The sequence below is a fragment of the Cotesia glomerata genome, linkage group LG9 (genome assembly GCF_020080835.1).
Source record: "Cotesia glomerata isolate CgM1 linkage group LG9, MPM_Cglom_v2.3, whole genome shotgun sequence".
Lineage (NCBI taxonomy): Eukaryota > Metazoa > Arthropoda > Insecta > Hymenoptera > Braconidae > Cotesia > Cotesia glomerata.
Window position 1 is genome coordinate 19,620,452 of NC_058166.1, and position 19,376 is coordinate 19,639,827.

The 19,376-nt window shown below is 29.5% G+C and overlaps 1 protein-coding gene across 2 annotated transcripts in view; it reads right to left on the minus strand.

Moving 5' to 3' along the window:
• The window catches only part of LOC123271792 (teneurin-a), a 397,455-nt gene extending 381,279 nt beyond the window's left edge, over positions 1 to 16,176 (minus strand). For both annotated transcript variants that reach the window (XM_044738204.1, XM_044738203.1), the window contains exon 1: positions 16,061 to 16,176. The gene's annotated coding sequence lies outside the window, so the exon portion shown is untranslated. The remainder of the gene's footprint in view (positions 1 to 16,060) is intronic.
• Between the last annotated feature and the right edge of the window lie 3,200 nt (positions 16,177 to 19,376).

The window sequence follows — 19,376 nt, forward strand, 5'->3', positions numbered from 1 at the left end:
TGACCTGATCAGATAAATATATATGAAGCTAAATATGGCAATTATTTAGCAAAATAATTTTTTTTCCAGGATTTAATATTAAAATAAAAATATAATGTTTCAATATAAATTTATGAAATGTTATTTTACAAGTAAATTTATTGTGCAATATAAATTCGTTTTAATAAATACTCCAATTAATTTACTTTTTAATTATTAGCTTTGGTTATCCCGAAACAATGGATTGTAATTTTAAAAATTAAAAAGGCAAGCAATAAATCAATAAATACAAAAGGGAATTAAAAAAAAAATAACAAAGTATAACAAGGAAGCCTGGAAAATAACTGACAATAAATTCTCGAGATAATCGTTAAAAATCAAATTTTGTCGTTGGATTATAAAAAAAAAAAAAACTATATAAAAACACAATAATATACCGAGTTGAATTTGTTTTAACGAGATAAAAAAAAAAAAAGAACAAAGAGATATGTGGGTGAGCAAAATGAACAAGCAGAAGTGGGTGGAGCGTGTCCGGACAAAGTAAGTTATTCGTTTTCTCGCGACATTCAAATAGTATAGTGTTGTATTATATTATATAGAATCAGTTTGGCGGGGAATAATCCACCGAGAGCCCGAGGGACACTGTAAAATATTGTCAGTGATTGATCTAAAATCCACCGAGGATCCGTTTCATAATTATGTAAATTTTTCTTTGTCAGCACCATCAGATCCATATATATATATATTATACTCTCCCTCTAATTTTATTTTTAAACTTTCAAATAAGAAAATTAATCATTTTGTATCTTTATTTAATGAATAATAAATTGAGGTAATTATTAAAGTGAAAATAAAGGAGTTGAATTTCCGTAAACTTCAAAGATCTGTAATCTCTGTCCACAAGAAGTAATTTACCGAGCAAGAGAGACCCGCCAGAGTTTAGCTTCGACAAATCCTTAATTACGACGACTATTCTCGACTGTCGGCTGTGAAATTGTCTAGAACTAAATAATTGACTGGATTATCAGCGGGTCCTTTCACTCTGTACTTTATACCAATTTTGTAAAACTTTATATTATACATTTTATCATTTTTTATTAAGAATTTACAAATATTCAGTTTTTAATTATTCGAACAGTTAGAAAATTTTCATATATTGCCATATATAGTCTGATCTGATCATATATGGCAATATATGGTCTGATCTGGCCACATATGGCAATATATATCATTTTATTTGGTCACACATTGCCATATTAAATCTAATTTTGCCATATATGGTCTGATCTGGTCATATATGGCACAGAAAAACAATTACGATTGTTCTTCTTGGAAGAATAGTAAGAAATTTTGAGTTTTCAACTTAAAACCTCAAACTTAACTCTCCTCAAGCGAGAAAATAAAGCGATCATGCGCCACCTGTTGGAATTTTTCAGAACTAACTTTTCAAAAAAATTATATATGGGCATATTTGATCAAACTAGACAAGATATGAGTGTATTAAATCTTGTTAATACATAAAGAATTTTTTCCACGGGTATTTTAAGATAAAATATTAATTATTATCTTTCCCTTTAAATTAAATAAAAATTTCCTCCGGCATTTATCAAATGAATTTTTTATTAGTCTGTAGAAAGCCGTAGTAGGCCTTTAAATAATAAATACCGATGTTATAAATACATAATAATTTTAATCAACAAAGAGGATAAAAATAATAAAACTAAAGCTAAAGTTAATGATTGTTGTTGAAAAGAGTAAATTGAATTTAATCAGTGACTTGATAGTTAACCAACCGTAACGTATACACGAGCATAAGGAAAAAGATTAATGTACCCGCAGAAAGTTGCCAGTGGTCACGATCAGTTTATAGTCTGGCCAAGTAAAGTTTCCTCTACTGCGGAGAGCGGAGAGTTTACCTTTTCGCTTCCACTAACTCTCTGTCCTCTCTCCCTTCTACTCGGCATTCTTGCGTGATATATCCTCCCCTTTATAGTTGAGTTAAATCTCAAAATATCTCCGCACACGTATCGAACCTCACACTACATATTCTATATAATACTCTTACATGCCTTAGCAGCCCCTGGTGTCACAACCTTCCTTAATATAACCCATTGCCGTTCCCGACTATTTTATTATTAATAAATATCTTGATCACGTCACGCACCTTAATCTCGCCTTTATTTTTTTTCTTATAATACACTTTATACTTATTATTATTATCATTATTATACTTTGCTATAATATCCGTAATCATAACCAGGATCTCATCATTTAAATTCTATCGATGCGAGTGCGGTTATTAATATCGTAATTGTAATGAGCAATTAGCCGATCATCAATCTTTAATCTGATTAAATATTTAATAATAATAATAGAAATAATCATTGCAACTTTAAAAATAACGATTATTTTAAAATATAGAAGATAATCCCATAGTATAAAAAGATTTTTTCTAGGAAATTTTATAAGCTACAATTTTAGTCTAATAATTTTTTAATGAAATCAATATTTCAAAATTTATAGCCAATTTTAACGTAACTACTTAATAATTTGGTATTTCATTCAAAAATTTATTATTATTACTATTAATTGAAGAATTAATAATAATAATAATAATTTTTAGATTAATTCAATTTTTTTTCAGCGTAACCATTACAATTCTCGAGTATTTTGAGCCTGAACCTTGTACTACATCACCATGCCGATAAATTATTAAAAAAAGAAAACCAACTGGAGAGTCGTAAAATATCCGAGAATTAAACCCGGCAAAAAGTTCGGTCAGTAGAATTCAAGACCGCCACCCGGTAAAGTTAAATAATGGGAGGTACGTTTGTAGTACACCAGTGCCATAAATAGTCCTTGTAGGTCACGGGAACCCGTTGGCTGCTTGTATTCCAGTCACAGCGAGTCGCGTACCATTACAGTCTACCAAAAAACCCTTGAATATACATTTATATTGATAAAAAAAAATAAACTAATTCAAGAAAAATTATTTCACAAGTTTCATCGTCTTAATATTAGTCAAAAAATTCAAAATTATCGAAAATCTCGGCTTATGCCCTACCACTTGCGAGAAACGCAATGTTTGCGCCATCTAGTAGACAAAGTCGAAATTAAACGACAAAAATCATTAATATTATGATTATTCAGTGTCTGTTTAGCTTCTACACGTGTGTTCTTAGATTTCTCTCCAGAAAAGACGAGCGACAATCAACTTATTCCCTTTTTTACGGATGTTACTCCTCCGGGAGGTCGTAAACCCGTGTCCGTGACGAACCGTAGACCGAGACAGAGCAGGAGCATCAGTAACAGCAACAGCAACAGCCGGAGAAGTCTCTCCTGAGAGATCCGGAAAAGTAAAAGAGGTTCTAAGCTGTCCAAGCAGGAAAGGTCCTGATGTGATACACGACCGGACCGGACAACCGTCTTGCTTTCGTTGGCAAATTCAACTTGTTTAGTTTACTTTTCTTGTTTGTCTTTGTTACTTTTATTTTTATCTGGTTTATTTTTCGATGTAACGATCCCGCTGTCACGTAACCACTCTGGCGTGCAGATACATCCGTAAGTCTGTGTATGTGGGTAAACTTGGTTGGATCTGGAGTAGAGAAGAGTTGTGTAACTACAACGTTGCATTAATCTTGAGCTTACGGTCGGTGGTTTCCTCCAAGATGTAAAAAAGTCCCATGATGAAAAGGAAATGCGGCTTTGTGTGTGCTTCGTTGAACAACATCTGTACCGCTGAAAGTTCTCTGCTCGGTACTCTCGCAAATGACCTACGTACATACTTATATGTATGTACATTTTTTTTCCTTTGTAAATGTATGAGGATTTGACCTTTGACATTACTACGAGTCATACCATTATGCTCGATTAAATGGACTCGGTGTCTTTCCAAAATGAACACCCTCTCTGGGGACTTTCCGAACAAATGAAATTTTTTTACCGCGGGCAAATTCATTTTTTATATCCTCCGAGCATTAGTTCCAGGAATTATGGGGATTCATATAAATATAGAATTATATTAATCAACTTTTTTTCAGGCTTCGTATCGAAAATTTAAGTATAGGTTTTAATTTTGAAAATAGAAAAATTATTTTTTGATAAAAACTAATGTAGTTTTTTTAATCAAATAAATTTGGATTTTATAATTTATTTTTTGGCCTTAGATATTTTTATTAGACAAATTTAATTTAATAAATGATTTTTTTTTATTGAAAAATTTTATAATTTTTAAATAAATAAAAAATTCTTTTTTATGAGATAAAATTTACTCAAATACAAAATTTTTTATAATTAATATAAAATTTCTTTTAATTAAAGACTATTTTTTAATTATTAAGGGCTCAGAAAATAATTAATTTTAGTTAAAAAAAATAATTTTTTAGACAAAAAATTGTTTAAATATTTTTATTTGACAAATTTAATTTAATAAATGATTTTTTTTATTGAAAAATTTTACAATTTTTAAATAAATAAAAAATTATTTTTTATGAGATGAAATTTACTCAAACAAAAAATTTTTTGTAATTAATATAAAATTTCTTTTAATTAAAGACAATTTTTTAATTTTTAAGAACTTAGAAAAAAATTAATTTTATTTAAAAAAAAAAATAATTTTTTAGACAAAAAATCGTTTAAAAAGTCTTGTCTGATATTAAAAAAATAGTAACAGAATATATTAACGCTTATACTGCAGTTTAGTCCGTAATTTATAGCCCCGAAGGGTAGAATGGTAATAATTTTGTCAAACGGTTGATGTTTACTCTCATAAATTCGAGGCTACACTGCTCATGCCCAACTCGCCAGAAATCAATTGAATACTAAAGGAGAAGAAGAAGAAGCAGAAGAAAGAGGTGAAGATGGAGGGTAGAAATCTTTGGGAGATAAATATAGGCGAGTTGACAAAGCAATATAGCTGACAGCAGACTGAATTCTGAGAAATGTGATCCTGGCGAAGATAAACCCAGATTGATTGCAAGACAAATTTAATCCTTGTATATTTATTCTGTTCTTTATTTTTCCCGTTAAAGGAACAATGAAAAATAATTTATCGGGTGTATTTTTTCCGAGGCGATAAATTATCCGAAATTGAACGGAAAATATTCAGAATTAAAATATTCTATTACAACAATATCGGGTGACGATAAAATTCCGTAAAAAATATCGCATGACAAAGAGCGTTTTATTTTATTTAAAAAAAATATTAAATGGCTGGTAAATTAAATGTGAATGAAATACAATTAATAATAAATGCAGAAATTTATGTTTGGAAATATCTGAAGCATAAACAGCGCATACGTGAATTAAATGTTGTTTTAGGTTCATTAGATGATGAAATGAGAGTACTAAACAAGTTGTACCGAGAAATGGATGAGTATAGTACAAATGCACCGAATCATTCGAATTTTCTGAAGCGTATAATTTGAATTCACTACATAGTTACGAGAGAGTTGCTACAGTGTACCAGTTGCATTCCGATTTATTTTTATTCAACCATTTTTTTTTTTTTTTTTCCAAGCCCTGGCTCCTTTTTCAATGTTAATGCTTGTAATGGATGCATACTTTTCAGTTTCATCCACACACGCCATTTTATCGGCATGCAGTGTGTGCATGCAGGTTTATAACCTCCATCAACAATATTTATGATTTATTATTATAAATACCGAGCGGGTACAATGGCCAGAGTCTCCATCGATTAATTGCTTCTATTTATGAACATAAATATCATGTAACATTTATTAATGAGCAATTGTTAATACAGTTGTATTAATAAACCTTATGGTATTTTCATTTATACTTAATTCAAGTTTTTTGGTTTAAAAAAAATTTATTTATTTTTATTGGTTAATTTTTTTGTTAAAAAAATTGTTTAAATTTTCAATAAATAATCAATTTAAAAATCATTAATTAAGGAAAAACTGTCATTAAATTTTTTTAAAAATTGGCTATTATTAAAATTTATTAACGAGCAATTGTTAATGAAGTTGTATTAATAAACTTTAATGGTATTTTTATTTATCCTTAATTTAAATTTTTTGGTTTAAAAAATATTTTTTTAGTTTTATTGGTTAATTTTTTTGTTAAAAAAAATTGTTTTAATTTTCAATAAAAATTTTGAATAAATAATCAATTTAAAAATCATTAATTAAAGAAAAACTGTCATTAAATTTTTAAAAAAATTGGCTATTATTAAAATTTATTAACGAGCAATTGTTAATAGAGTTTGATTAACAAACTTTGATGATATTTTTATTTATATTTCTTAATTTAAGTTTTATCGTACAAAAAAAATTTTTTTGCTTTATTCGATAATTTTTTTATTAAAAAAAATTGTTTTAATTTTCAATAAAAATTTTTGAATAAATAATTCATTAAAAAATCATAAATTAAAGAAAAATTTTTGAAAATTGGCTATCAAAATTAATTTCAAAAATAAAATTTCTGCCCGCGAATAGCTCCAAGCCAATATTAAGGAATTAGAGAAGATTGCGGGATAAAATGGACCGGCTATCTTCATCTGTCCTTTAAATGTATCGGTAGTTTGAGTCTCTAAAAATCGATCCACATCCTGTACTTTGATTCCACCAAATACCTCGACTATAAGAGTCGCTTCCTTTTTCTTTCAATAGAAATCAGACAGTTCTTTCCGTTTCATGTTATTTTAAAATTAATCTCAAGATTATAATTTGCGAAATGGAAGGAGCCCGGAATATCCAAGAGAATTATAATAAAATTATAATAAAACTGATGGAAATATTTATAGAACATAAAGCTATTTGGTTAATTAAAAAAAACAAAAATATTTATTTAAAAAAAAAAAATGAAAGTTAAAAGCCGAGTGAGTTAGTCTTTTTAGTCAGACAGAAAGTAAAATGGCGTCACCTTAAAACCACTTTAGCATGTGCCAGTGAACGTGAACCAGTGAAACGAAACATTGAAACGCGTGCATTCGTATTCATAGAAGTATATATATATTCAGGAGCATTCTTGGTTCCTATTCATTCCCTGGAGAATATCCAGTTCCAGAAGAGAAGAGAGAATATACTGGTAACGTATACGACACTTGGACAATTGAACGTCCTAGTGTGTGACGAATACGGTTAAGTGCTACAATTACAAAACTACCATTGCACACTCCGCATACGTACTTTAGCTCGTTATACGCTTATACGCTCACACTGACACTCTCTGGTGGATAGAAGAGAGAGTAAGTACTACAACTTTTAGTTTAAGTCCATGTGCACTACGTGCATTAATATTGTCCCAGGTCAAATGGCAAATATAAAGCACCAAGCGTTAGTTAAGCTTTTATAGAATATCAGCTCAGAGACTTGACCCTATTACATGCGTCTCAACTTTCCTTACGATTACTTTTCGACTTATCGACGTACAAAAATATTTTGATTAGTCTCTATACTTAATTAAACTCAAAATTAATGTTGAATAAGCTTCTTAAGAAGGTAAAAACATTAATTTTTACTTTAGATTTAAATACCTTAGAATTAACTTTCTACTAGCGAGAAGATTCAGCGACCATGCGCCACCTATCGAATTTTTTCAGAACTAACTTTGTTTAAAAATTATATATGGTCAATTTTTACCTCAACCTTAATCAATCAAGTAATTTATGTCCATATTGTGCTATGTATAAAAACTATTGATAAATTTTTGTAATTATATTTCTAAATATTTATAAATCATTTAGAAAATAGTTTCGTGGTTTATAAAATTGAAAACTAATGGGACATAAACTGCTTAGAAGAGCAAAAATATGAATATTTACTTTGAAAATAAATTCCTGAAAGTTAACTCTTCGGTAGCGAGAAAAATTAGCGATCATGCGCAACCTATCGGATTTTTTCAGAACTAACTTTGACAAAAAAATTACATATGGAAATATTGAGCCAAATATGATTACTTTTTATGTATAGAATGGTTTTCTAGAGATATTAATTAGTCAAAAAAATTCTGTTGTGTCTTTTAATAAAACAAAGAGCCTAATTTAACGCTGATTAACTCTAAAGCTGAAAAATACAGCGTTTAACGTGTTATGATATCAGAGATCTAAAAAAAGGGTTTTAAAATCACCCTCGGATCCATAAAGTTGAGAGAAAAAAGAAAAAGATAGCTAAGCTTTTCTTGACGGTCTTTAGCTTTAACGTATGTATTAGTTTCTTGAGTTTTCTGCGTGTTGGGATCGACCTAACACTAAAGTCCGTACAAACGAGACAGAAAAAGAAAAAGAACAGAGACGTAGTGCTTAAGGTGAACTGGTGTAGAGGGTACAACACACACTCATAACTCTGGTATGTAGGGCATCGCGGCCCTTGTAGCTCAGAGGGGAAGCGACCCCAGCGACTGACTTCCGGCCGGATAGATCACCGTACAAACACCCTGGCGATAAGCTCTTGCTCTTGCCCTACTCCTTCCTCCCGCCCTCGCATTCTAAGCTCTGATTCGCTTTCCCTCAGCTTTGCTTTACTTTACTGCTTTTACCCGAATCTTGTACCTTGTGTCTTGTATCTTTTGCTGTACTTGGCTCTGACTTGTTAAGCTGCTCCTGATTTTTTATTGACCTCCTGGACTATCGATTCGTTTTCTTTTATCTCGAGTGAATTTTTAATCTTCACTTTCCAGAGTAAGCATCGTTTTTAATTATAAACTGCATTAAGTTCGGGAGATTAAAAATTAACAGCCCGGTTTTTTATTAATTTGATAAGAGTTTTTACTTTTAAATTAACTTTTTTGGAGCTTTTAAGAGTGTAATTCCAAGAGGACTTTAAAATGTAATTTTGTTTTATCTTAAGGAGTTAGACGCACTTGGAATTTTATTTTTGTAAGACTTTGTAGATCAAATATGCGAACAATTCTGGGTGAAAATATTGTTACACGTTTAAAAATTTTAAGTATTTAAATTTTTTAGCACAGAAAAAAAAAAGTTCTAGCAAAATTAAAGAAAAATTTGTTAAATTTATATTTTTAAAATGTAAATTTTATATGTGGAAAAAATGTAAATTTACAATGAAAATCTGGTAAATTTACATTGAAGAAAATGTAAATTTAGCATATGGAAAATTTGTAAACCTTACATTGAAAAAAATGTAAATTTAGTGTTAAAAAATTTGTAAATTTGACAATAAAAAATTGTGTAAAATTATATAAAGCCAAAACTTTAATATAATTAAAAAAATTATTTTCCTGTAAGAATATAATATTGAAAATATTAAAAAAGTTCTTCGTAAAAAAACATTAAAAAAATAATAACTTGAAACATTAAAAAAAAAAATAACCCAAACCTTATAAATATAAATATTGATATTAATAACAAAGCAGCGATCCATAATATTTACCGTCTTAATCGTGAAATAAAATAACTGTAAACCCTTAGCCTGCATCAAGCCCAGTATCTCGACTATAAAACTAGAATCCTGCCTACATTAATATCCAGTTTAAAGTTGGGTTTAAATCCCGGGTAAATACCGTCGCCGGAGATGAGTATTTCTCTTTAAACAGGACAACAAGCCAAGAATGCTCAACAGTATCTGATCTACCCTCTAAAGACCAGAGTCTCTAGTTTGCGCTGATATTTGTATTTCCTCCCGTACATTGTAAATAATATCTGCAAAGTCACCCCGAGCTTATCGAGTATTTTTACAGCCATTGCTGGTAACAATTTACCTCCGAAAAAAATAAACAATAAAATAGTAACTATTGATAATGATCAAATGGCATTTCGCAGTGATGTAAAACACGACTTAGATTAATGTTCCGGGCAATACATCTTGTCAGAATGTATTAAATATACATGTGGAGTATTCCGAGCGCTAATCGCATCAGGTTTGCGTACAACCCTTTTGCTTGATCGCTCCTGCCATCACCCCTCGAGTTACGAGCCAGAGTTAGCACTGAAAGCAAGAGCAATAATTCCAACAAAAGAAGGCTTTTTTTTTTATTTTTTGCAACCAGGAAATTTAATTAAAAAACGCGAGTGAAAAAATGTTTACAAAAAAAACAGAAATTGAAGAGCTAAAAAGTGGGTTTTGCGGAGTTTATCGAGTTGATTGTTGACCTGGCACACACGAGATTCAGAACTAAAAATCGTTTTTCCTCAAAACAAACAGATAACTCACTTGGCGTCGACGTAGATCGTGTTATTGATAGCAAGTCTGTTAAATTGAAGGTGCCGAGGAAGGAGGAAGTGAACGGACTTTTCGTGTTTGCGGGTAGACATCCGATAGCTGAAAAGAGACTTCCACCCGCTATTCTCTCTCTTCTTCTATTCCATTATATTTAGCTCGACAACAGAATACACTACACACTACCAGTTGGTCGTCCTAGTCTGTTGTCACTGTACACACCCGATGAAATCTTTAACTTTAGTTGTGTTCTATCCCAGTTCCGTGAATTACGACTCGTTTATTCGCGACACGCTACACACTACATTACTACATCCCTTCCCTTTTTGCCCCGCAAACTAGCTGCAAGTTACGAGAAAGAATTGCCCTTTTTAATTTACAATTGCAAATACTAGCTTTATAATGATCGGATCGATAATTCGATGGTGGAATAAAATTAATTGGACAAAATGCAAATGACACAAATTGGTGGTTAAATTTTCTAAGACTAATGCACTTGTCTGGTTAACGCGTGACATGTTGTGACATTGTATTGACTATGTTCCAGTTTGGAGAGATGCAGACGAGCAAAGTGGTCACTTGCAGTCCTCTGTCCTCTAGTTCACAACCAGTCACCACTACCACAATCCAATACCCATTAATTTTAATGACGACTGTGGTCAGTTTAGTACGTTTCCTATTTATCTCAGTGTCTCTCACTCGTCACGAATGCCCTACGCCTCTGTCTCTTTAGCGCAATGCTTAAATTATACATTATCTATTGTCAACGCTCGGGAATTCAATATAAATTTAATTATACACTTAGAGTTGTAATTTCATTTTATTTAAATTATTTTATCACATAGAAAAATCTTTTTATTGATTAATATAGCTTTAAAATAGTCAAAAAATTTATACCAAGCCTCATATGATCTAAAATATCCATATATAATTTTTTTTTTTAAATAATAGTTACAAAAATCACCAACAGGTGGCGCATGACCATTAAATATTCTCACTAGTAGAAAGTTCAATTTTAAATATTTAAGTCTATAATAAAAATTAATATTCTGACTACTTTATACAGCTTCTTTGTCATATATTTTTTTAATTAAATCAATTTTATATTTTTTGTGTCTATATCTGGGCTAATAATGTCTAAAATAATGACATATAATTTTTTTATTAATAATAGTTCCAAAAATCACCAACAGGTGGCGCATGGCCTTTAAATCTTCTCAATAGTAGAGAGTTAAATCTTGAATATTTAACTCTAAAGTGAAAATTAATATTTTGACGACTTTATAAAGCTTATTTGTCATATATTTTATTAATTAAACCAATTTTATGTTTTATGTGTCTATATCTGGCCTAATATTGTCTAGAATAACAATATATAATTTTTTTATTAATAACAGTTCCAAAAATCACCAACAGGTGGCGCATGGCCACTTAATCTTCTCATTAGTAGAAAGTTAACTTGGAGATATTGAGTATTAAAATAAAAATTAATATTTTCACCATTTTATAGAGCTTATTTGTGATTAATTTTTAGTTTAATTAATTTTATGTTTTATATTACTTAATAATTAACGTATATATTAGAATAAATTAAAAAAAAAATTTTTTTATCAAATAACTTAATAAGGCCGCATAATAAAATTTCTCTACAAAAATAAACTTAAAATTCACAAAAGTCTTGAGTGTTTAACTCCAAACTAGCTTAGAATTTTTCAACAATTATTCTTAAGTATATATCAAAATGTCAGCGTTAATTAAAATACAACGATGAATAAAATACAATAATGCTTTTTAGTTACAACTAAAATTATAATTATAATAATGATATATTTATGGGATTAAGTCGTCTGATAAACAATGGTAGAAACGACGTAGAATTATAAATATGTATAGCTGTCCAAATAATAGAGTAGGGTACTGAGACATGCTCAGTTTAACCTCATCCATTTTCGTCGGCGGAGCACACCTGCCGCAAATCTTGTGTCTTTTCTCAGCGCATTTCTTCTCGGGTAGCTCCTGCACACTCGGAGAGGAAAACGAGACCGAGAAAAGCAACCGAGTAGAGAGTTGAGAGTTGAGAGCAGAGAGTATATCTACTGCTATTACTGCAGCAGTGGTTCGCGGATTCTACTAACGAAAATTTATAGTTTTCCATAGTTCCCTTTTGTAGTCCCGCCTGCACACCTACACATAGCCTCCCGGAGCTTTCATAATTCCGGAAATAACGTGTCGGGAATAGCCACCAGCCAGTTCTCCTCCTGGAGAGAGCTGCTAAATTTCTGGTCGCTGTCTTACCCAAGAAAGAGACGAATAAATTGATACCAGTGGAAATTGCCGAAAGCTACTTTATGGGCGACACTTGCAATAGTCTCATAAGTTTTTTTAAATTCCTATTAACTCCCGCTTTAATTTTGTCTAACGATTTATTGCTATTACTATTACTAGTCCGTGATTGCTCGAACACATGCTGGATTTCAACCATTTATTCTTAAATTTTTTAATTTACTTTTCTGGGAAATATTTTACAAGTATTTTACAAATATTTTATTTTTTTTAACAAGTTTGTTTAAAAAAACATTTAATTTAATGTTAAAAATAATAAATTCATTTAAATCCAAATTTTTCTTTATTTTTAAAAATTAAAAAATATTTTAAAGCAATTTAATATTTTTTTCTTTAATAAAAATTCAAAAATTTAATTTAAATTTTTTTTTTCAGTACACTGATAGAAGGATTTGTTTATATTTAATAAGCTTTATTAACAGTTAATAAATTATTTATTAAATGTTAATTAATATTTGTTAACAGTTAACAAATATTTATTAACAGTTAATAAGTAATTTATTAAGTACAATTTATTAACTGTTAATAAATATTTTTTAACTATTAATAAATACTTATTAACTATTAATAAATGTACTTTTCTCCCAAATAAATATTTATTGAATGTTAAAATTTAATAATTGTCTTCAAATAAATTAAATTATTAATAGTTAAAAAATCCTTCTATCAATGTATATTAATTCAAAGCTTAAAGATAAAACAAAAATTTGTGTAAAAGAGTATGTTAGGAATTTAACAATCATTAAATCTTAGGACTGAACTGGACTAACTCTCATTGTCGGGTAGATTTCATGGGAGAAGCGTGTTGAAACGACCGCGAGCCCCATTAAGATTAATGGGTATTGAATAATGGAGAAGGTCCGCCGAGATAGAGATGACTGCCGAGTGAAAGCCCAAGTGCTTCGGGTTTTTCTCCAACCACCAAATGTTACACTTTACGGAGTAAGGTATAGATAGAGTAAGATATGTATGCATTGTAGGTATTATACATATATTATGAATTTATGCATGCATGTATGTATGAACAAGTTTAAACTTGCTCGCAGGATATTACAGAAAGTAATGGATCTTCCGCTTCTCGCGAGCATCATCTATGTGCACAGCTAAGTGCGAAAGCTCTTTCCATACACATATACATGTCTGTCGTTCTCGTCCTCGTCGTCGCTTTCGTCGTCGTCATGACTCTTACTACCGTCGAGCAACTCTTCGCGTAATGCATTATTTCTGTAATTTGTAGTCGCGATTATTCAAAATTAAATTCCGTAAGCCAGGGTTAAATTTCTTCCGCCACTTTTAGATTATTCTATTATTTTATATTTTTTTTTCCAATTATTATTAATTAAAATAAACTTTTGGATAAAATAACAAATTATTAAAATTGAATTAAATATTAATTAATATTTTAGAGTTCTTTATTTAATGATAAAAAAAAAAAATAATTATTTAACCCGAAAAAAATTGTTATTTTCAAAGTTTCAATTATTATTATTTTAATAAAATTTATTATTTATTAATAATGTTAATTTTACCCAAGATTCAGCGTATTATAATTCATAATTCATAATTATATTACAATAAACATTTTAATTAATTCCTCTCGATAATTTAGTACCGTCAATTTATTATTCATATCAACTTTCATGAAAATAATTTATATCAAAATATAAAATAAAAAAAATATATTATTACTATATGAAATATTTTGAAGTTTTAATTAATTAATTCCCTGATAAATTTTTTTTTTAGTTAAAAAAATATTAATGAATTTTTTTTTATAAAAAATCAGTAATTAAAATAAAAAATATTGAAATAAAATTATAAAAACATTAATGTCAGCATTTAAAAATGGATTAAAAAGTATAAACTGTTTAATTTAATCGCAAATATATCCAATGATGCGAGAAAACAGACGGCGAAGCTTAAAGCCCGGGGAAAATTCACCAGAAGATAGTCGTAAGAAAGCGAGGAGCTCACAGAGTAGCAGGAGTATAAAATAATGCCTTGGAAATAAAAAAGATTAGACTGGGGCGAATTTAACTTGAATTTATCACGTGCCCATTCCTGAAAAAAATTAGCATCAGGTCATTTATAATCGACGGATCGTCCGAGCGAGCTCCGATAATCAATTCCCGTTTTATCTACATTATAAATATACATATACATGCTCAGACATAAAATAACCTCTTCAAAGAATGGAAGAGGGCGAGATCTGTAGCAACCCAACCATGTAACTGCTCGAGGGCTGTTCAAACTCAACACATTCGAGCCAAGTCCTACACTTTAAGCTCAAGGTCCGACTGCTTTTTATAAATATATTTTTTTATATATTTTTTCGAGCTCAGATCCTTAAAAAGCTCCTCATGACTGCCGACTAATAATAACGCACTTTTTATTTCAGTCTCCTATTTTCTTCTCATCTCGCTCTCGACCCCAACCGTTTATGCATGAATCGCACGAAATTATTGCAACCACTTTTCTCTTTGCGTTTAAATAAAGTAAATTACCCTGACTAATGATACGCTCGATGAATCCTTTTTAATTGCCCGAGTTTATTGATTTTTTTTTTATATTTTTTTAATAATTTATCGATTTTTGATATGATAAATAAGTAAAATAAATTGGTTGAATAAGCTTTCATTTGAATACCCACATGATTTTTTTCATATATTTTATATATATATATATATATATATGATATTTCTCATATTTGTAAAATATATAAAATATATAAAAAAATCATGTGGATACTCAAATGAAAGTTCTCGATAAGTGTAACTCTAGGATGAGCTTATATCGTTAAAAATATCATCAGTAGACAAAACTCAACGTAATTTCTTAATTATTGACATTTTTTAAGATATAAGCTCATCCTGATGTTATGCTCATCGAGAGCTTTCATTTGAGTACCCACATGATTTTTTTCATATATTTTATATATATGGTATTTCTGATATATATAAAATATATGAAAAGTTGATGTGGGTACTCAAATGAAAGCTCTCGATGAGCATAACACCAGGATGAGCTTATATCGTTAAAAATATCATCAGTAGACAAAACTCAACGTAATTTCTTAATTATTAACATTTTTTAAGATATAAGCTCATCCTGATATTACACTTATCGAGACCTTTTATTTGAATACCCACATGATTTTTTTCATATATTTTATATTTATGGTATTTCTGATATACATAAATATATAAAATATATGAAAAATTGATGTGGGTACTCAAATGAAAGCTCTCAATGAGCATAACATCAGGATGAGCTTATATCTAAAAAAATGTCAATAATTAAGAAATTACGTTGAGTTTTGTCATGTAAGCTCACCCTAGAGCATCATGAGTCGCGCAAAAAAACCCGAATGATAATTCCCATCTACAAAATTACTGTGTAAGATTTTAATTATAAAATTCGCTGACTTGCCGGACGAAAAATTGATATTCAATCCTCGGCACACCCGGGCTGCGAACGCTAAATCAAATCACGCCAGACAAATTGGATTTTAATCGGAACGAAGGGACGTAGAAGGCCTGTAAAACGTATACAGATATACCCTTCCGTCGTTGGATCTATTAAGTGAGAAAAAAGGATCGAACCTCAACTCAATGCTTGGAGTCCCCTTGGCATTGATACTGACAATGACGTCGCAGGGGTACTGCTGCTGGTGGTTCGTTTTGTCCGCGAAGCACTTTGTCGAAGTCACTTTGACGTCAAACGTTCACAGTTTAACAACCAATTCAATCCTGTACGCGACCACTGACTTCACACCATACGCACTCACTCTATTTACTATTTTATCCGACACTCTTATTAATTTATTTTATCCAATTATTAATTTATACTGACGAATTATCAATTTCCTTCTGTCAATTATGTCTGATTAATTCAATAACAAGTGTATGACATTACCATTTATTTTTTTCACTGTGACAACTCTATTTAATATTATTATTTATCAAAAATTGACAAATTTAAACTGACAATAAATAATAGTATTTTTATTATCACTAAAATTTAAATTCAAAAAGTTTCAACATTTATTATTATTATTTAAATATCATTGACTCGTAAAAAAAAAAAGTTTTACTTTAAAACTTTCACCAGATAAAATTTATATTATTTTTTATTTTTATTTACAAAACTCCATAATACTCTGAGCATTCTTAAATCCTCTTGTCTTTTTTTACAATTTTTTATTTAAAATAAGTCAACAAGCCGCACAAAATATTTTTTTTTTTTTTTTTTAAATAATTAATTCGAATGAAAGTCTCGATAAATAATCACTGTAAAATTATCCTGGAAAAATTCGGGCATAGATAATCCAGAATCGATGATAATTACCAGGCTGTTTGTTGTTTGTCTGAAACAATTGGCCAGAGCAAGCTCATGCGGTGTTGCTAGTCCACGGAACACGCTCGTCGAGTCGCGAAAAGTAACTGCCGAGAAACGGCGAGCCGGTGAGCTTGAGTCTGCGCTTTGGGAGCTTACAGGTTACTCTCTGTGAGGTATACAGATATACAGATATATCGGAGGAAATAACAGGGAAGAGTGGTACCATTGCGACTGGCAGACCAGCAAGGACGATGATGACTACAGGCTGAGCTGTTCTCCTGCTGGCTGCCGCTTTTTTACCCGAACTCAGTGCTCTGCACCGCAACACGTTTCTCTGGTATTATATGTGTACGTACGACATACTACATAGTACATACTACATACTACATACTGTGTAAGGGGTGGATAATAAAATAGCATAGGATCTCTGAAACTTTATACCACAATATTTATCCTATTTTTCATTTGGGCATTCAATTATTTTAACAATTCATTTCGCGGTAAATATGGATTGAAAATATTCCCGGATTTTAGCGAGTATATCAACCTACGGTTTTTATTTTGCCTTTAATCTTTGGATATACTCACTGTCATGTTTTGGATTTATATTTTTAGAATATCTATTACTCAGTAAGGTTTTTTTTTTTTTTATTTTTTTCGTCAATTTAAAATATTTTAATTGGATAGACTAAAATTAGACAGATGTCAATTTATTTTTTTGAATTAATATATTGGCAATAAAATTTTTATAAATATATTTTTAGTACATTTAAAAAATACTTTTTATTGATTTTTTAATTTATTTTATTGTTAAAAAAAATTTATAAATTTTACATTCATATTTTATGACATTAAAGTTAGCAGTCATTTTACAATTTTTTAATTTTATTTAATAAAAAATTTTGTTTCCAAAAAATTCTTTAAAAAAAAATTGCATTTTTTATTTTTTTAAATTTCTACATGTCAATTTTTTTTATAATTTTTTTTGGCCATAATTTATTTGTTATAAAATTTTTAAAATTATTAAATATTTGCTAAGTTAATTTTCATTTATATTTTATGGGTTTAAATTAAATTTAAAAAATATTTTACATTTTTTTATATAAATTTTTGTTCAATTTATTTAAATATAAAAAAAATTTATAAGTTTTTATATAAATTTAATATTTATAAATTTTTATATTAAAACAATAAATAAAAAAAATTGTTTTTCTTCTTTCTCTTTCTAGTCTTTAGTCTCTTATTTCCCGAGATATTAAATTAGTTTATCAAAGTTTATTATTATCAGAGAAAAAATATAAAAACCGCGATAACTTTAGAACATTTTAATTATTTTGTTGATAATAATAATGATGATTATTAAATAATATATATATAAAATATTCAAATATTCTTATTTTTAGGTTGATTTTTGTTATAAGAACATAAAAAAGTTTTGAAATTAATTATCGACGTTTTAGGTATACAAGACTGGGGGCGGCTGGCCATCGGCTGCGACTACGACGTAAATATGGAAAAGTAGAGCTTTGAGAAGAGTCCACGAAGTTATTTAATCATCTAGGAAACTCGAGAAAAAAAAAGTTTAATGAAAAAAATAAAACAAGACAAGGAGAGGAGAGAGTAAGTTCTTCGTCTCCAGTTTCTAGACCCGACTTACAAATACATAAATGAAGAAAGAACAGCAACCAAGCTAAATCTGTTTATATAAAATTATGATAAAGTTTAATCATAAGGTTCAAGTCCTCAAACTTTTATTTTTGTTTACTTTACTGTAATTGATCAAATAAAAGTCATAATAAATAGTTTATGTTAATCAGTGTTTTAAAAGTTATATAACCGTCCCTTACAAAACTTTATCATTATTATTATCATCACTGAACATTTTTCAACTATTATTAATAATAATAAACTTTTGAATAAAATACCAAATTATTATCTAATTAATTTAAAATTGGCTATAACTTCTAAAATATTAATTTTATTAAAAAATTATTTATCAAAATTGTAGCTTATAAAATTTCCTACAAAAAACATTTTTATACTATGGGGCTATCTTCAATATTTTAGGAGATATTGAAGTGTCTTAAGTAAAATCTTTTTAAATTGTTAAATTTTTCCCCAAATTATTTTCATAATTACAAACTTATCAAAATAATTTTCTAAAATTCGGATTTCGCTCCCGCATCCGGCTTATTACTTTAAAAACTCCCAGCTGGAATATGTTTGACGAACTGATTATAGAGTATTGTGTCTTACGAGTGATGTGCTCTCGAAATAATGATATATACTTGGAGATATATGTATCTAGAAAGTATATGAGGCTGCCGGTGATATGGATTCAAATGAGGTTACTTGTTATGCATGATGTATCGCGGTGGTGAGCTTTCGTTATACGTGTCTTCGTTATCCTGTCGTTCATGTACCCCCCCCCCTCCACTGGGATGTCGCATCCTCATCATAATCGGCGGGCTCGTCCTCATAGTCATACTCATCCTCATATCGCCATCGCCCTCCTTCTCCAGTTGTGTCGTTGTGTCGCACATAGCCTCTTCCCAACTTTCCCCTGATAGATAGATAGAT